Source organism: Mobula birostris, chromosome 1 (genome assembly GCF_030028105.1).
Source record: "Mobula birostris isolate sMobBir1 chromosome 1, sMobBir1.hap1, whole genome shotgun sequence".
NCBI classification, from domain to species: Eukaryota; Metazoa; Chordata; class Chondrichthyes; order Myliobatiformes; family Myliobatidae; genus Mobula; species Mobula birostris.
In genome coordinates, this window is record NC_092370.1 from 14204430 (window position 1) to 14225554 (window position 21125).

A 21125-nucleotide genomic window follows, 5' to 3' on the forward strand; every position below is an offset into this window, starting at 1 on the left:
ATTCCCCTTCATAGATAATTCCTCACCTGCTGAGTTCCTCCAGCATTTTGTGTCTTTGTTGCTCAAAATTTCCAGCATTTGTGAACCTCTTGCATCTAAGAGGAACTATCCTATTTTTACCCTCTGCTTCTTTTCCCCCGAAGATGTTGACAGCTATTAATTCCGTTTTGTTTTGTTGTAACCTTCCCAGGAACCAATTATTCACATATGGGAAGGAAGGCCTTTCTTATGTTCTAGAAAGTTGTGTATGCTGCAGTTTTGTATTTCCACTGCTGGCTTGGTTAGGATCCTTTCCAGTTATTAAAGCAATGAGCAAGAGGCTTATCTGGAGAAATGTGGTTATCTGTGAGCGTCATAGGGCTAGAGCAAGAGTTCCCAACCTGGGGTCGGTGGACCCTTTGCTGGATGATATTGGTCCATGGCATAAAAAAAAGTTGGGAACCTCTGGACTAGAGGACATTAAAGAGGTGAACAGTTTGAAAATAAGGAAGAGAATTTTAAAATGAGTTGCTGCTTATCCATGAGCTGGTGTGGAACAGCAAAGTTGGGATTACTTTACCATGACAAATGCACCTTATAAATATACCGTTTACTCTTTATGGTAGTATCCTTGGATTATAAATTAGCGGAGTTTTGGACAGCCTCAAGTTTACTCGCGAGTTCTAAGTCAAATGTAGATAATGGTTTTGGCAGTAGGTGAGCTGAGACAGGAGTGAAAACATTCCCTTTCATCCTGCTAACATAAATCCCACATTTCTAAAAATCAAAATCCGCTTTATTATCTCTGATATATATATCTCAGCAGATTTATTGTTTTGAAAATATTAAAACATAAAAATTATCAAGTTACAAAAATGAACAGATAGTTCATCCATTTGTTATGTGCCATGTTGTATGACATGGAAGATCATGGTCTATCATGACTATGATTGTTCTTGGCAAATTTTTCTACTGAAGTGGTTTGCCATTACCTTCTTCTGGGCAGTGTATTTACAAGATGGGTGAAGTCAGTCATTATCAATACCCTTCAGAGATTGTTTTCCTGGTGTCAGTGGTCACATAACCAGAACTTGTGATATGCACCGGCTGCTCATACAACCATCCACCACCTGCTTCCATGGCTTCACGTGACCCTGATCAGGGTGGGGGGGGGGATGCTACACCTTGCCCAAGGGTGACCTGCAGGCTAACAGAGGGAAGGACCTCTACATATCTCCATCCCGCCACCCAACAGATAGTTAAACATTAATTACGTAGTATTCATGGACTCAGATCATTCAGAAATTCTATGAATGAGGGGAAAAAACTGTTCCTAAAATGTTGAGTGTGCACCTTCAAGCTTCAGTCTCTCCTTCCTGATGGTAGTAACAAGAAGAGAGCATGTCTAAGAAGGTGAGGGTCTTTAATGACGGATGCTGCCTTCTTGGGGCAACATCTCAGCAGCAAGAGTGGCTGTGCCAGTGATGGAAATGGGTGAGTCCATCACTCAGCGCAATTAGAGCACCAGTGACCCAGATTCAATTCCCACCGCTGTCTTGAAGGAATTTTTGCACTCTCCCCGAAGCCATATAGGTTTCCTCCCATGTTTCTAAGATGTACGGATTAGGGTTAACAAATTGTGGACATACTATGCTGGCGCCTGAAACGTGGTGACAATTGCAGATTGCCTCTAGCTCAGCCTGAACTGTGTTGGTCGTTGATGCAAACAGCACATTTCACTGTACGTTTGATATCTCAAAGTACGTGATGAAACTAATTGTAAAAACCTTCTACAACCTCTTTCAATCCTGTGCACTGGACTCTCCATACTATGTGGAGATTTATGTGCAAGCGAGCTAGCTGGAGTGTTTGCTGACATCTTCAACTGCTCCTTGCTTCAGTCTAAGATTCCCTCGTGTTTTAAGAAGGCAACAATAATCCCTGTGCCGAAGAAGAGCAAGGTGGCATGCTTGAATGACTATCGACCAGTGGCTCTGACATCAATTGCTATGAAGTGCTTCGAGCGATTGGTCATGGCACACATCAACCACAGCCTACTGGTCAACCTCGATGCTTTGCAATTTGCCTACCGGAGCAACAGGTCAACAGCAGATGCCATCTCTCTGGCCCTATTTTCCTCCTTAGAACACCTGGAGAATAAAGACTCATACATAAGGCTCCTTTTCATTGACTACAGCTCTGCCTTTAATACAATCGTTCCAAATAAACTGATTCCTAAGTTCCGGAACCTGGGCCTTAGCACTCAGATCTGCAGCTGGATCTTCAACTTCCTCACAGACAGGACCCAGGCTGTAAAAATAGGGGACAAGCTCTCCTCTACAATCACTCTGACCACCAGTGCCCCACAAGGCTGTGTACTCAGCCCCCTGCTGTACTCACTGTACACCCATGATTGCGTAGCCAAGTTTCCATCAAACTCAATATATAAGTTTGCTGATGACACAACAATTGTAGGCAGTATCTCAGGAAATGATGAGTTTGAGTACAGAGAGGAAATTAAGAACCTGGTGGCATGATGTGAAAACAATAACCTATCCCTTAACGTCAACAAGACGAAGGAATTGGTTGTTGACTTCAGGAGGAGTAGCAGAGCACATGACCCCATTGGTGCACAAGTGGAACAAATCAAAAGCTTTAAGTTCCTCGGGATCAATATCACAAATGACTTGGTCCAACCAAGCAGAGTCCACTGCCAAGAAGGCCCACCAGTGCCTTTTCTTCCTGAGAAAGCTAAAGAAATTTGGCCTGTCCCCTAAAACCCTCACTAATTTTTATAGATGCACCATAGAAAGCATTCTTCTGGGGTGCATCACAACCTCGTATGGAAGTTGTCCTGTCCAAGACCAGAAGAAGCTGCAGAAGATTGTGAACACAGCACAACACATCACACAAACCAATCTTCCGTCCTTGGACTCACTTTACACTGCACGCTGTCGGAGCAGTGCTGTCAGGATAATCAAGGACATGACCCACCCAGCCTCCGGGAGAAGGCTCAGGAGCTTGAAGACTCGTACGGGCAGATTTGGGAACAGCTTCTTTCCAGCTGCGATAAGACTGCTGAACGGATCCTAACTCGGATCTGGGCCGTACCCTCCAAATATCCGGACTTGCCTCTCGGATTTTTTTGCACTATCTTACTTTCCATTTCTCTATTTTATACTTATAATTTAAATTTTTAACATTTACTATCGATTTGTAATCCAGGGAGCAGGAAGCGCAGAATCAAATATCGCTGTGATGATTGTATATTCTAGTATCAATTGTCTAGCGACAATAAAGTATAAAATATGTCCCGATATTGCTCCAAAAAGTAGTCACTTCCACAAAAAAGCATCAATTTCCACCAGCTGAAACCCCAGCCTTGTTTGTCTCCCTTGGATCACTATCAACACATCTTCCAGCAATACTCTAAATGCAGGAGATTCTGCAGATGCAGGAAATCCAGAGTAACATACAGAATTCTGGAAAAACTCAACAGGTCAGGCAGCATCCATGGAGAGGAATGAACAGTTGATGTTTCGAGCCAAGACCCTTCATCAAAACTGGACAGTGGACAGAAGCCAGAATAAGAAACTGAGGTGGGGAAGGCGTACAAATAGGCAGGTGATAGGTGAGACCAGGTAAGAGGGAAGTAGGTGGATGGAGGAGGGGTGAGTAATTGGTAGGAGGCAGCGAGTAGGATAAAAGGGTCCTTTTCTCATTGGCTGTCAATGACTAATGGTGTTCCGCAGGGGTTGGTGTTGGGACACTGTTTTACGCTATATATCAGTGATTTAGATGATGGAATAGATGGCTTTGTTGCCAAGTTTGCAGATGATATGAAGATTGGTAGAGGGGCAGGCAGTGTTGAGGAAACAGTTAGGATGCAGAAGGACTTAGACAGATTAGGAGAATGGGAAAGAAAGTGGCAAATGGAATACAATGTTGGAAAATGCATGGTGTGGAGGAGCAGAGGGATCTGGGGGTACATGTCCACAGATCCCTGAAAGTTGCCTCACAGGTAGATAGGGTAGTTAAGAAAGCTTATGGGGTGTTAGCTTTCATAAGTCGAGGGATAGAGTTTAAGAGTCGCGATGTAATGATGTAGCTCTATAAAACTCTGGTTAGGCCGCACTTGGAGTGCTGTGTCCAGTTTTGGTCGCCTCACTATAGGAAGGATGTGGAAACATTGGAAAGAGTACAGATGGGATTTACCAAGATGTTGCCTGGTTTAGACAGTGTGCATTATGATCAGAGATTAAGGGAACTAGGGCTTTACTCTCTGGAGAGGAGGAGGATGAGAGGAGACATGATAGAGGTGTACAAGACAATAAGAAGAATAGATAGAGTGGATAGCCAGCACCTCTTCCCCAGGGCACCACTGCTCAATACAAGAGGACATGGCTTTAAGGTAAGGGGTGGGAAGTTCAAGGGGGATATTAGAGTAAGTTTTTTACTCAGAGAGTGGTTGGTGCATGGAATGCACTGCCTGAGTCAGTGGTGGAGGCAGATACACTCGTGAAATTTAAGAGACTACTAGACAGGTATATGGAGGAATTTAAGGTGGGAGGTTATATGGGAGGCAGGGTTTGAGGGTCGGCACAACATTGTGGGCCGAAGGGCCTGTACTGTGCATTACTATTCTATGTTCTATGGTCATGCACTTTGGAAGTAGAAATAAATGTGTGGACTATTTTCTAAATAGGGAGAAAATCCAGGAATCTGAGAATCAAAGGGACTTGGGAGTCCTTGTGCAGAACACCCTGTAGGTTAACTTGCAGGTTAACTTGCAGGTTGAGTCAGTGGTGAGGAAGGCAAATGTAATGTTAGCATTCATTTCAAGAGGTCTTGAATACAAGAGCAAGGATGTGATGCTGAGGCTTTATAAGGTACTGGAGAGGCCTCACCTTGAGTATTGTGAACAGTTTCGGGCTCCTTGTCAAAAAGATGTGCTGGCATTAGAGATGGTCCGGAGGCAGTTCATAAGGATGATTCTGGGAATGAAAGGGTTATCATAAGAGGAATGTTTGATAACTCTGGGTCTGTACTCGCTGGAATTCAGAAGGATGAGGGAGGATTTCATTGAAACCTTTTGAATGTTGAAAGGCCTAGACAGAGTAGATGCGGAAAGGATGTCTCCCATGGTGGGAGAGTCTAGGACAGGAGAGCACAGCCTCAGGATAGAGGGGTGCCCTTTCAAAAGAAAGATGTTGAGAAATTTCTTTAACCAAAGGGTGGTGAATTTGTGGAACTTGTTTCCACATGCAGCTGTGGAGGCCAGGTTGTTGGGTGCATTTAAGGCAGAGATTTATAGGTTCTTGATTGGACACGGCATCAAAGGTTACAGGGAGAAGGCCAGGAACTGGGGTTGAGGAGGAGATAGAGAAAAAGGATCAGCTATGTTTGAGTGGCGGAGCAGACTCGATGAGCCAGATGGCCTAATTCTGCTCTTATGTCTTGTGGTCTTACAATTGAAGAACTGGGAAGTGATAAGTGGAAAGAGTAAAGGGCTGAAGCAGGAATCTGATAGGACAGGAGAGTGGACCATTATGTTTTGTACCTCCAGAGACCAATCAAAAGAAAAATACAGGAACTGGTAGATGCGTGTCTACTTCATTTTACTTCAGAGAGGCGTGAACATATAATATGTGGTAGCATAATGACGTGTACCATTCATGTACTTCTACATATATGTAAACAACAAAGAATACTTGATCAAACAATATATTTACAATATTAGTGAAATATTAAATATGTGACAGGAGAACGCACTTCAGAGCACTGCTCCATGAGGCGAGGGAGGAGATTGCTGAGCCTCTGGCTAGGATCTTTATGTCCTCGTTGTCCACGGGAATGGTACTGGAGGATTGGAGGGAGGCGAATGTTGTCCCCTTGTTCAAAAAAGGTAGTAGGGATAGTCCAGGTAATTTTAGACCAGTGAGCCTTACGTCTGTGGTGGGAAAGCTATTGGAAAAGATTCTTAGAGATAGGATCTATGGGCATTTAGAGAATCATGGTCTGATCAGAGACAGTCAGCATGGCTTTGTGAAGGGCAGATCATGTCTAACAAGCCTAATAGAGTTCTTTGAGAAGGTGACCAGGCATATAGATGAGGGTAGTGCAGTGGATGTGATCTATATGGATTTTAGTAAGGCATTTGACAAGGTTCCACACGGTAGGCTTATTCAGAAAGTCAGAAGGCATGGGATTCAGGGAAGTTTGGCCAGGTAGATTCAGAATTGGCTTCCCTGCAGAAGGCAGAAGGTCGTGGTGGAGGGAGTACATTCAGACTGGAGGATTGTGACTAGTGGTGTCCCACAAGGATCTGTTCTGGGACCTCTACTTTTCATGATTTTTATTAACGACCTGGATGTGGGTGTAGAAGGGTGGGTTGGCTAGTTTGCAGACGACACAAAGGTTGGTGATGTTGTAGATAGTATAGAGGATTGTCGAAGATTGCAGAGAGACATTGATAGGATGCAGAAGTGGGCTGAGAAGTGACAGATGGAGTTCAACCCGGAGAAGTATGAGGTGGTACACTTTGGAAGGACAAACTCTAAGGCAGAGTACAAAGTAAATGGCAGGATACTTGGTAGTGTGGAGGAGCAGAGGGATCTGGGCGTACATATCCACAGATCCCTGAAAGTTGCCTCACAGGTGGATAGGGTAGTTAAGAAAGCTTATGGGGTGTTAGCTTTCATAAGTCGAGGGATAGAGTTTAAGAGTCGCGATGTAATGATGCAGCTCTATAGAACTCTGGTTAGGCCACACTTGGAGTACTGTGTCCAGTTCTGGTTGCCTCACTATAGGAAGGATGTGGAAGCATTGGAAAGGGTACAGAAGAGATTTACCAGCATGCTGCCTGGTTTAGAGAGTATGCATTATGATCAGAGATTAAGAGAGCTAGGACTTTACTCTTTGGAAAGGAGGAGGATGAGAGGAGACATGATAGAGGTGTACAAGATAATAAGAGGAATAGATAGAGTGGATAGCCAGCGCCTCTTCCCCAGGGCACCACTGCTCAATACAAGAGGACATGGCTTTAAGGTAAGGGGTGGGAAGTTCAAGGGGGATATAAGAGCAAGGTTTGTTACTCAGAGAGTGGTTGGTGCGTGGAATGCACTGCCTGAGTCAGTGGTGGAGGCAGATACACTAGTGAAGTTTAAGAGACTACTAGACAGGTATATGAAGTAATTTAAGGTGGGAGGTTATATGGGAGGCAGGGTTTGAGGGTCGGCACAACATTGTGGGCCGAAGGGGCTGTAATGTGCTGTACTATTCTATGTTCTATAGTACAATAGTCTCTGCTTTATTATTGTACATTATTACACATTGGTGCATTTATATTGTGTACATTGTCATTCTGTACTTTATTATTAGTTATGTCTGCACACTGCTTAGTTATGTTTTTAATTGTTGCTGCTGAAATGAAAGAATTCCTCATGTGGGATCAATAAAGTATCAATATTATTAAATAAACGACACTCCTCCCTGCTGAGCTAGAACCACCAAATTAATATAGAGAACATCGCAACACACACACACTAGACAATATAATACAACTATTATATAGAAATCCACAGCATAGTATATTTTAAGTGATCCCATTTAGACCTAAAGATTTAATCGTCGTGGAGGATTTCTTACTCTTGTAGGATAATGTCTTTCCTAAGTAAAGGGAATTACAGAGGCATGAGAGAGGAGCTGGCCAAATTTGTTTGGAAGGGAACATTCGCAGGGATATCATAGAGCATCAGTGGCTGGAGGTTCTGGGAGCAATTCGGAAGGCACAGGATAGGTACATCCCAAAGAAGAAGGTGCATTCTAAAGACAGGATGATGCAACTGTGGCTGACAAGAGAATTCAAAGCCAACATAAAAGCAAAAGAGAGGGCATATAATAGAGCAAAAATTAGTCAGAAGTTACAGAACTGGGAAGCTTCTAAAACCCAACAGAAGGCAACAAAAAAGTCATAAAGAAAAGATGGAATATTAAGGTCAGCTAGTCAATAATATTAAAGAGAATACCAGAAGTTTCTTCAGATACATGAAGTGTAAAAGAAAGGCGAGAGTAGATACCAGAACACCAGAAGATGACTCTAGAGAGGTAGTAATGGGGGACAAGGAAATAGTGGACAAGCTGAATATGTATTTTGCTTCAGTCTTCACTGTGGAAGATAGTAGCAGTATACTGCAAGTTCGAGAGTGTTAAGGGGCAGAAGAGAGTACTAGGAAGAAATTGCTTGGGAAAATGAAAGATCTGAAAGTAAGTAAGTCACCTAGACAAGATAGTCAACATCCAAGAGTTCTGAAAGAGGTGGCTGAACAGACTGTGGAGGAAATAGGAATGATTTTTCAAGAATCAATGGATTCTGGTATGGTTCCAGAGAACTGGAAAATGGTAAATGTCACTTTACACTTCAAGAAGGGACAAAGGCAGAGAAATTACAGGCCAGTTATTCTGACCTCAATGATTGGGAAGATGTTGAAGTCCATTATTAAGGATGTGGTCTCAGGGTACTTGGAAGCACATGGTTTCCTCAAGGGAAAATCTTGCCTGGCAAATCCATTGAAGTTCATTGAAGAAATAACAAGCAGGATAGAATCAGTTGATGTTGTGTACTTGGATTTTCGGAAGGCTTTTGACAAGGTGCAACACACAACGCTGCTTAACAAGCAACGAGCCCATGGTATTTCAGCGTGGGTAATGCAGTGGCTGATTGGCAAAGAGTGGGAATAAAAGGAGCCTTTTCCGGTTGGCTGGCAGAGACTAGTGGTGTTCCACAGGCATCTGTGCTGGGACCGCTCGCCAATCCATGCAACATCCTCGTAAATCTCCTCTGACCTCTTTCCATAGTATCCACATCCTTCCAGTAGTGGAGTGACCAGATCCTTGCTCGTACACAAGTGGAAGTTTCTGTAGTAAGGTGACCACAGCTGAACACGGTACCCCAGGTGGGGTCTGACCAAGGTCTTATATAGGTGTAACATTACCTCACGGCTCTTGAACTCATTCCCATGGTAGATGAATGACAACACATCACACACCTTCTTAACAACACTGTCAATCTGCACAGCAGCTTTGAATGTCCTATCAACACGGACTCCAAGATCTCACAGATCCTCCACACTGCCGTTTATATTATATTCTGGGTAAAATCTTTGACCGGGAACAAGAATCACTCAGCAGCATCCATAGAGACGGACAATAAAGACTCAACAAACAGTAGAGGACATTACACACACACTTCACACATGCTACATCCTCATGCCATCTGGATGCCGTTACAGGTCTCTGCTCATCAGCACCAGGAGCCTTATCCAGTTTTGTGCCTTCCCCCATCTGCCTTCTCAACACCCAATTTTGAATATCTAGTATGCATAACACCTTTGACAGTAAAAGCAGTCAGTTTTATTATGTGTATTTGTATCTTAAATTGCATGCATAAAATCTTAGTATTTAATATCTATTGTGAATATTTTATATTGTGTTTAACTATATGTGTTGTGTATTTTAAGTTTTGTGATGTTCTCTTTACCACTTCACAAACGAAGTCCTCACAGAAAATAAAGTGAGCTGAAGATTGAAGAGGCTGACCTTTGGATGTATTATTTGACTCTGGGTTGAATGGCAAACCTCAAACCAATATTTAGGCCATCACCCTTGAAGAATGGACAGAATCAGATCAGTGTCCAGTGCTTGGTGTTCATCCTCATCTGTAAAGTATGGCCAAGCGTGGTTTGCCTTCAAGGTTTTTCTTACAGCCACTCAACCACATAACACATCTTCTTCAGGAGAGAAAAATGAGCTAAAATAGTCCCAGTACATTGCAGATACAAATAAAATTCAATGCCTTTCTGTAGACCTTGCCTATTTTTTAAAAGATAACAACAAGGCTCTTGTAGAAGAAAAAGTACTCATGTTTCCAGAAATGTTTCCTAATTCTTGGCATAGAAAACAATCCACAATAAATGTGGCCTTGTCTATTCCGCCCTCATCGAAAGAAAACAAATTTTAAGATAATAAGGTATTGCCAATTGAGCTTCAGGCATTATAAGCACCAGATCCATGAAGTATTCCTCTTCTGTTCATTCAAGCCCTCTTGAAAAAAGCACTTATTCATTTAAAATAAAGTGCCAGGGCATGTAAACAAATACACGCTTTCACGGGACTTTTACGCATGAGCAATGTAACTGACAGCCATCTCAAGTTCAGAAAAACAGTTCTTCCGTTTATGTCCTCAAGTAGCAGGTTTACTGCCCCTGTATTCCCAAGTGGAGCCTCTTCCAAATACTGATCTCACTTCAGACTAACACGCACAAAACATAGGAGGAACTCAGCATGTCAGGCAGCATTTATGGAGAGGAAGAAACAGTCGACATTTTGGGCTGAGACCATTCATCAGGACTCACCTGAGACTGTCTGATTAGATATTCTCAGGGAACTTAACAAGAACACTGATCTATTGGTCCCCTTCGGACAAGTGAAGATTTACAACAAATTCATTCAGCCGACATAAGACTCCCTTGCCTTGTGCATTTATGAGTTACTGTATATGCCTCCATGTTCATCGACTAACTATCTTCCATAACCTGTCACTTGCTCACATGCATCATCTAAGTATTTATGGGTTTCTGGTGCCAATTATTAGGCTCCGAACAGCTGAGACAAGAATTTGGTGTTGAGTTGATTAACTTGAACCATGGAGTCTGGGAAAGCTTTGGTGAATATTGGTGAAGAAAAGAGAATTGTCACACTCAGTATCAGGTTTACTATTACTAACTTAAGTTGTGCAATTTTAAATGTAGAAGATTCTGCAGATGCTGGTGTAACTGCACCGGTCCAATAAAATAATGCCCACGCAACATACAGATGTCCTTGAAGATTTATTTCTATTTCTCTCTCTCTCTTTCTCCAGTAGACACCATGAAAACTACAAGAAAATAGAGGACATAAAGTTTGAAACATACATCTCTCAGTCTTTTAAAGTCTCTCAAGCTAGTGTCCGCCAATAAACAGGCCCAAACACGTTAACACATCAGAAGTGTGCTGAAATCAAATAAATCACTAAAACGTACCACACTGTTCATATAAAGACACCTCAACAACATTATATAAAACAAATTAAGAAAAACAATTACCATGTGCACCTCTTGGACCACATGAAAAATAAGGTTAATTTAGGGCCATATGTCTTCCTCTGCTTCCATGTTGGTTCTGACCCATAATGCCACAGTCATGCTTTCATTGAACTCTGGTCATGTGACCTATTCAACTCTGGTCATGTGACCCATTGAACTCTGCATTAAATAAACCTTACATAAAATATTTTAAGGTGATAAAATAATCATGAATTTATGACAAAAACATATAAAATAGACATCTCAATGAAACATGTCCCTGAGACAGTTACAGCTGGAAATCTGAAGCAATACATACAAAATGCTGGATGAACTCAGCAGGTCGGGCAGTATCTGAGGAAAGGAATAAAGAGTCAACGTTTTGGGCCATGACTTCCTGATGAAGGGTCTCAGCCTGAAATGTCGACTCTTTGTTCCTTTCCACAGGCGCTGCCTGACCTGGTGATCTCCTCCAGCATTTTGAGTGCTACTTTGTTGTGAAAATTGTTGTTTTGTGGCAGCAGTACAGTGCAAGATATAAAAGAATTATTACAGTTACAAGATGAATTATAAAGAATAAATAAAAGAGAACAAAATGAGACAGTGCTCGTGGGTTCATGGAACATTCAGAAATCTGCTTTCAAGGGGGAGGAAACTGTTGAGTGTGTGTCTTCAGGCTCCTCTACTTCCTCTCCAATTGTATAATGAGAAGAAGGCATGTCTTGGACGGTGAGGAACTGCCTTTTCAAGATGTCCTCTATGGTGAGGAGGCTAGTGCCTATGATGGAGATGCCTGAGTTTACAATCCTCCGCAGCTTCTTTTGATCCAGTGCATTGGCGTCCCCATACCAGACGGTGATGCAACCAGACAGAATGCACTCCACCGTAAATCTGTAGAATTTTGCTCAAGTCTTTGGTGACATATCAAATCTTCTCAAACTCCTAATAAAGTATAGCCATTGGGGAGCCTTCTCCTTAATTCCATCAATATGTGAAACAGGCCCTCCCCACCACTGAGCATGTCTGCAAGGAGCACTGCCACAAGAAAGGACCCATCATCAAGGACCCCCACCATCTCCTCTCACTGCTGCCATGTGGGGAGAGATACAGGAACATTAGGTCCCACGCTACCAGGTTCAGGGGTAGTTATTACCCTTCAGCTATCAGGCTCCTGAACCGGCGTGGGAAACTTCACTCACCTCAACACTGAAAACATCATTGAACACAACCCACAGACTCACTCTGAAGGACTCTACAACTCATGTTCTCAGTTTTATCAATGTATATATTAATTATTTTTTATTACTTGTCTTTTTTGTATTTGCAGTTTGTCTCCTTTTGCATAATGGTCTTTTGTCAGTCTTTGTGTGTAGTTTTCATTGATTCTATTGTCTTTGATCTACTGTGAATGGTTCTAAGAAAATGGATTTCAGGGTAGTATATGGTGACATATTCGTACTTTGATAAAAAAAATGATTTCAAACTTTTAAACTTTGAATATTGAGAACATTTGACCAGTGAGATGTTCTTGTCAAATCAGTAGCACATCTGGATAAAGTTTGTATCTGCAACCTCACTGACTTCAGGGCATTTACTTACTGCCAGATACACTACGTGCATTTGGGACAGCAATGAAGGTCCTCCATCTCTGTCTGTGCTGCCACACATAGATGTAGTAGGATTCTTCATTGTTGTTTCCATAACAGTTTTCTTTAACCAGTCAGGATTGATAGCCCTGAGCTGTACCCCCAAACCTGGAGGACCAATGGACCTTTAGACCTGTTTGACATGGGAGACCCTACCAAGAGGCAAAGCATAAAGTCCTGGCTCCAGTCAGCATAGCTCTTTGGGTCATTGAGACACACAAGCCTCCAAACCACAACAAGGTTATAGTCCTCTTGGAGGTCCAGGGTGTTTCAGTAGTCAGACCGGCAGTAGAGTCTGTCACTCCACTGGAAATCAAGCTTATAATGATTCTACAAAGTTTACCGATGCACTTTTGGAAGTGCCCTGACTGGTTGCATCATTGCTAAGTACTGTATTTCCAACGCTCAAGGACGCAAGAGGCTGCAGAAAGTAGTGGCTGCAGCCCTGTGCATCACAGGCACAATCGCTCCGCTATTGGCAGCATCTACAGAAGACGCTGCCACAATAAGGTGCCGTTTATCATCAAGGACCCCCACCATGCCCTCTTCTTGCTGCTGCAGTCAGGAAGGAAGTACTGAAGACTGAAATTCTACACCTCCAGGTTTAGGAACAGCGACTTTCCTATAACCATCAGGTTCATGAGCCAAATGGCACAACCTTAACCCTCCCTCAGCATGGACTTGTCCCTGATTTTTTTTACACTCTGATGTTTTGCATCCTTTTCTTCTCCAAATTTTATATAACTTACTTGAGAACTATATTTTACATGTTGTCTGAGCCTGTGATGCTTCTGTAAGCATGTTTTTCCTTGTAGTTGTACCTCAGCGTACTTGTACCCGTAGTAATAAACTTGATTTGATAACTTTTCATCAAGGTCGGATTGCCAAAGCAATTCGTTTATTATTATCTAGTGTACAAAGGTACAGTGAAGAGATTGTCTTGTGTACAGTTCATACAGATCAGATTGTTACACAGTGCAATGAGGTACGTAGCACAAGATAAAACAATAGCAGAATGCAGATTAAAGTGTTAATGTTGCCAAGAAAGCGTAGTTCAGGTCGACAATATGACGCCTGGTCACAGTGAGGTCAAGAGTCCATCTTGTCATATGAGGGAAACATTCAATTAGCTTGAAGAAGCAGGGTAGAAGCTGATCTTGAGCCTAGTGGGATATGGTATCTTCTGCCTGATGGGGGGGGGGGGGATGGGGGAGGGGGAAGGGGTGAAGGAGTCTTTAATTATGCTACACACATCAAAGTTGCTGGTGAACGCAGCAGGCCAGGCAGCATCTCTCGGAAGAGGTTCAGTCGACGTTTCGGGCCAAGACCCTTCGTCAGGACTAACTGAAGGAAGAGCTAGTAAGAGATTTGAAAGTTGGAGGGGGAGGGGGAGATCCAAAATGATAGGAGAAGACAGGAGGGGGAGGGATGGAGCCAAGAGCTGGACAGGTGATTGGCAAAAGGGATACGAGAGGATCATGGGACAGGAGGCCCAGGGAGAAAGACAAGGGGGGGGCAACCCAGAGGATGGGCAAGGGGTATAGTGAGAGGGACAGAGGGAGAAAAAGGAGAGAGAGAAAAAGAATGTGTGTATATAAATAAATAACGGATGGGGTACGAGGGGGAGGTGGGGCCTTAGCGGAAGTTTGAGAAGTCAATGTTCATGCCATCAGGTTGGAGGCTACGGAATATAAGGTGTTGTTCCTCCAACCTGAGTGTGGCTTCATCTTTACAGTAGAGGAGGCCGTGGATAGACATATCAGAATGGGAATGGGACTTGGAATTAAATTGTGTGGCCACTGGGAGATCCTGCTTTCTCTGGCAGACAGAGCGTAGGTGTTCAGCGAAACGATCTCCCAGTCTGCGTCAGGTCTCACCAATATATAAAAGGCCACATCGGGAGCACCGGACGCAGTATATCACCCCAGCTGACTCACAGGTGAAGTGTCGCCTCACCTGGAGGGACTGTCTGGGGCCCTGAATGGTGGTAAGGGAGGAAATGTAAGGGCATGTGTAGCACTTGTTCCGCTTACACGGATAAGTGCCAGGAGGGAGATCGGTGGGGAGGGATGGGGGGGACGAATGGACAAGGGAGTCGCATAGGGAGCGTTCCCTGCGGAAAGCAGAGGGGGGTGGAGGGAAAGATGTGCTTGGTGGTGGGATCCCGTTGGAGGTGGTGGAAGTTACGGAGAATAATATTTTGGTTGGCTGCTTTACTGAGGCAGTGAGTGATATAGACAGAGTCCATGGAGGGTAGAAGCAAGTGTCTGTGGATCTGAGAGTTCGGGGCCAAGGACAAGAAGTCTGGAAGTGGCCTGTCCTGGGGTTGAAGGCCTGTCTGTGTGTTTGAAGGGTTGGGTGGGTGGGAGGGGAGGGAAGGGACTTGTTTCATTGCTGTGGCTGCCCGTGTGGTTCTGCTGAACATGGTGGGCATGCTATATTGGTGCCTGAAGTCATACATCCTTGATTGTTGGTTAACACAATCAACACACTTCACTGTGCATTTCTTTCACTATGCATGTGATAAGTAAATGTGAAACTGAATCTGATATTCTGAGCTATGTTCACAGCTCTTTGCAAGTACAAAAGAGTGAATGATTTGAACAGTTAAATGACTGGTTTCTGTTTCTCATGTGCCTTCTCTTCTGTCCTCCTAAGATAATCAAAAGGTTGAAGGATGTGGCTTACATACTGAACAATTCAGGAACAGCTTCTTCCCCTCTACCATCCAATTTCTGAAAGGACATTAAACCCAATAACATTACCTCACTACATCTTTTTCTCTTTTTGCATTATTTATTTAATTTAGCATCGTAAATAAATAAATAAATAAATATGTGGGGGGGCCCCCCCCCCCGGCCAGCCTCAGGGTCTCTCGGCTCACTGTCGTCTAGGGAAATAGCCCTCGGCCCCGCCAAACTGGGTAATTAGTTTGTGTGGATGCTGTATGATGTACCCCACCCCGCCCAAATAACAGACAATACACCAGATACGATTAAATGATATACAGTTTATAGATATTACTGGAACTATATAATTAATAGAGATAAAATACAAAAAGAAGATAAAAGGCACCACACTTATCAAAGTTCAATCTCTTGGTGCACAAACAGTCGGAGCTCAGGACACTCCTTCTTCATCCTACGATCCCCTTGGACCACTTTGACCTGCCGCCTGGGACCAACAACGGTGGTCGACCAGATGCTCCACACGAGTCCGTCTCCGTCTCCTCTCCTCGCTGAACGCCCTGGACCTCGGACTCCTGTTCGGGGTCTGACCCTGTGAGCCAACTCACAGCACCTTGTCCATCCTCACTCTCTCTCATGCCTTCTGCCCAAAAACCCGCGCATCACACAAACTTACAGACACACAGAAAGCATAACATCCATCCCAATTGGTTCGTTCACTCTCTTATCAATAACATAATCCAAACAAACTGCTAGCGGGAGAACTTTCTCAGCAGTTAGCATAATAAAGAAGCCATCTCAAGTATAACATAAAAAAGAAGCCATTTTAATTAGCCTATGCAGTAACATAAAAGAAGAAACCCCTTACAAATATATATATTACTGTAATTTACAGTTTTTTATTACATTTTGCCATGTTTTGTTGCCTCATAACAAAAATTTCACGATGTCTGCTGGTGAAATTAAACCTGATTCAGACTCTGAATCCATCTAAATCAGACATTGGAGAAATTTTGCTTCTATTTTACATTGGCCAGTCTACAGACTAGTGGGGTGGAGATACATCTCTACCAAAGGTGTAAGGCACTCCTTCGCTACACTAGGCTAGGTGTAGCACCAGCTAAACTCCCATGATCAGGGTCATGTAAAGCCATGGTCATATGAGCATGTGGTGCATATCACAAGTCCTGGTTATGTGACCACTGATGCCAGGCAGACAATCTCTGAAGAGGACTGATAATGGTTGGGGTCAACCATCATGTAAGCCACTGACCGGAAGAAGGCAATGGCAAACCACTTCCGTAGAAAAATTTGTCAAGAGCAATCATGGTCATGGATAGAAAAAAGTGCAAGTGGGGTCTTCCCCACAGGCGACGATCAGATTAAAGACAGATCAGAGACCATGATCGCCCATGTCAGACGAATGGTATATAATGATAAGTCTACTGAAGTCCGAGGTCAATATTCATGCAAAAGGAAGGATGATTTCAGTCAGGATGCCGGTCATTCTAGCACTTCGGAAGCTCAGTGAGGGGAACCAGAATCAATGCTCACAGAACGTTGGAGGAGTTCCGTAGATCAGCAGCAGCTGTGGAGTGGAATAAACTGTTGACGTTTTGGACCGAGGCCATTCATCAGGACTGCAATTCTTAATTAAGTAATTGCTCAACAGTTCATTATTTTATTAAATTAAGTCATCATTTGCAAAGCTTGTGGCTGACCCAGAGCCAAGTTCCACAACCTAAAGCAACACACACTAATGCTGGCGGAACTCAGCAGCTCGGGCACCATCTACGGAAATGAATAAACAGTCGACCTTTCCAGCCGAGACGCTTCAGTGGGATCGGAAAGGAAAGGGGGGGGGGGTGAAAGATTAAAAAGGTTGGGGGGGAGGGGAAGGAGGATAGGTCGAAGGTGATAGTTGAAGTCAAGTGGGTGGGAAAGGTAAGGGGCTGGAGAGAAAGGAATGTGATAGGAGAGGAGAGTAGACCATAGGAGAAAGGTAAGGAGGATCGGACCCAGGGGGAGAGAAGAGGCAAGAGGCCAGAGTGGGGAATAGAAATCGAGGCAGGGAGAGGGAAAAAATTTTTACTGGAAGGAGAAATCGACATTCATGCCCTCAAGTTGGAGGTTACCCAGACGGAATATAAGGTGTTGCTCCTCCACACTGAGGGTGGCCTCGTTGTGGCACGAAAGGAGGCAGAGGACGGACATGGCGAAATTAAAATGTTTGGAAGTTATGCTTTTGGCAGATGGTGTGGATGTGCTTGACGAAGCAGTGCCTGGATTTGCGACAGCTCTCACCAACGTAAAAGAGACCACATCGGGAGCACCAGACACGGTGGACAATCCTAGCAGATTCACAGCTGAAGAGTTGCCTCACTTGGAAGGACTGTTTGGGGCCTGACTGCAGGTGAGGGAGAGCATGAAGGGGCTTCATAGCACTTCAGCCGCTCACAGGAACGTGCCTGGATGCCTCTTTTAAAGAAGTTGTTGGAGAATGCAGGCTCCTCTAACCATCTATGCTGTAATTGTCAACATTCTACTGTGAGGTCACCCACTATTGACAGGAAAGGCAGATTTGGGGAAAAAAAAGGATACTGATCACAAACAGTCCTACCAAGTGGGGCAACACTTCACCTACAAATCTGCTGGGGTCGCCTATTGTGTCCAGTGCTCCCGATACGGTCTCCTCTACGTGGATAAGACCCATTGTAATTTGAGGGGCCGCTTCATCGAGCACCTCTGCTCCATCTACCACAAGCAGAATGTCCTGGTGGCCAAACATTTTAATTTAATTTCCCGTTCCTGTTTCAACGTGTCGATCCATGGACTCTTTTTGTGTCAAGATGAGGCCATCCTCAGCATGGAGGAGCAGCACCTTATATACTGTCTGGGCAGCCTTCAGATCACATGAATAGTGATTTCTCCTTCCCTCCCCTCTTCCTCATTCTGGCCCCTTACCTCCTCACCTGCCTATCACTTCCCCCAGGACCCTTCCTCCTTCCTTTTCTCCTATGGTCCACAATCCTCTCCTATCAGATTCCTTCCTCCCCAGCCCTTTACCTTTCCTACTCACTTGTCTTCACCCATCACCTCACCCCGCATCTTGTGTTCTGTCATCCTCCCTGTCCCGTCTCAGTCTTGAAGGAGGGTCTCGGCCTGAAACATTAACTGTTCTTTCATTTCCATGTTTTACTGTCTGACCTGCCGAGTTCTTCCAGGATTTTGTGTGTGTTGCTTTGGCACATTGGTTGTTTTGTTTCAAACAACTGTAAGTTGTGATTGCGAGATAGAGGGGAATAAAAAGTCAATGTTTCAGGCTGAAACCCTTCATCAGGACTGGAAAGGAAGGGAGAAGTTGCTAGAATAAGGCTTGGGGGAGGGGAAAGAACCATTCCAACTCCCCTCTTAACCTTCCTTTCTCCTCACCTGACCATCTCATCCCTCTGGTGTCCCTCTTCCTTCCCTTTCTCCCATGGTCCACTCTGCTCTCCTATCAGATTCCTTCTTCTTCAGCCCTTTACTTTTTCCACCTATCACCTCCCAGCTTCTTACTTCACCTCTGCCTTCCCCCTCATGTGGTCTCACCTATCACCTGCCAACTTGCACTCCTTCCCTCCACCCCATCCTCCTTATTCTGTCTTCCTCCCTCCTCATTTCCAGTCCTGATGAAGCACCTCAGCCCAAAACGTTGCTTGTGTATTCATCTGCGTAGCTGCTGCCTGACATATTGAGTTCCTTCAGTGCTGTGTGTGTGTTGCTCTGGACTGCATCTGCAGAATCTCTCGTGTTTTTGAGGAAAATCAGATGTTGTGCTAACTCTGTCGCTTTCTCTGTAAATTGATCATTAGTCTCCTCCAGCAAAAACAACAGTCACGACCTTCACATGTTCCTTATTATTGACACAGGAAGGATTCCAATCTTGTCCCTGCTGCTCCTTCCCCGCCCCCTGACCCCCTTCCACCTCTCGCTTACAGTCCGAAAACGCCAAGCAGAAATGGAAGCAGTTGTGTCGTTGTTGATCACATCTGCTCTCCTGGCACGTGGCTATCTCCAAAGATCAAAATCAGTGTATCATTGTGATCAGAAGGAAATCTCTGAAGCAGAGAGAGCAGACTGTCTGCTGATATCCAGGAGATTGTGACATGTGGGGCAGCTGAGTAAGTCATTTGGTGATGTCAGGCCATTTATATTTGTACCAGGGTTCACGGTTGATGCAAGTGGTGGGACTGTGTTTACATAACCTTTTGAAGTTTTGACTCATTGGTCCATAAAACATTAGGAATGAAACTTTTTCTCATCCGTTAAATACCCTTAACCAGAAATTGTGCACGTAAGATCAAACAGAAAAGCATTTGATCTTGAACTAGTACTTTTTATATAAGGTTAGGCATTTATAAAATTTCTTTAATCCAGTTGTTGAGCTTTTGAAGATAGCTCAGAGTACTGACGAGTAATATCTTGAAAATCCTCTGCATTCTTTAGAATCACAATCAATCAGAATCAAGTATATTATCACTGACAGAGGCTCAGTGGCCACTTTATTAGATACGCATGAAGAATCCAGTGTGGTCTCTGGCTGCTGTAGCCCGTCCACTTCAAGGTTTGATGTGCTGTGCTGTGCAGAGGAGATTTATAAGGATGTTACCTGGATTGGGGAGCATGCCTTATGAGAATAGGTTGAGTGAACTCGGCCTTTTCTCCTTGGAGCGACGGAGGATGAGAGGTGACCTGATAGAGGTGTACAAGATAATGAGAGGCGTTGATTGTGTGGATAGTCAGAGGCTTTTCCCCAGGGCTGAAATGGCTAGCCCGAGATGGCATAGTTTTAAGGTGCTTGGAAGTAGGAACAGAGGGGATGTCAGGGATAAGTTTTTTATGCAGAGAGTGGTGAGTGTGTGGAATGGGCTGCTGGTGGCAATAGTGGAGGCGGAAACAGTAGGGTCTTTTAAGAGACTCCTGGATGGCTACATGGAACTTAGAAAAATAGAGGGCTATGGGTAAAGCCTAGGTAGTTCTAAGGTAGGGACATATTCGGCACAGCTTTGTGGGCTGAACAGCCTGTATTGTGCTGTAGGTTTTCTATGTTTCAGGAATGCTCTTCTGTACACCACTGTTCTAATGCATGGTTATTTGAGCTATCACCTTCCTGTCAGCTTGAACCAGTCTTGCCATTCTCCTCTAACCTCTCTTATTACCAAGGCTTCTTCATCCACAGAATTGCCACTTACTGGATGTTTTTTTTGTACCATTCCCTGTAAACTATAGAGACTCTAGAGGAGATTAGCATTTTCTGAGATACTCAAACCACCCCATCTGGCACCAACAAGCATTCCACAGACAAGGTCACTTAGATTAGATTTCTTCCCCATTCTGATGTTTGATCTAATCAACAACTAAACTCTTGACCGTGCCTACATGCTTTTATGTGTTGACTTGGTGCCACATGATTGGCTGATTAGATATTTGCATTAACAAGCAGGTGTATGGCTGAACCCAATAAAGTGGCCATTCAGTGTATGCTGTGAAATGTATCATGTTGTGGCAGCGGTGCAGGACATAAGATCAGAAAATGATTTTTCTTTGCATCTTTTGACGTATCATATCTTTTGCTGACCACTCCCAGAACTCTGAGCATGGGTTTTCTATTTTTCCCCAAAAGTACACTAAATGTGATTTAAGTTCTCACT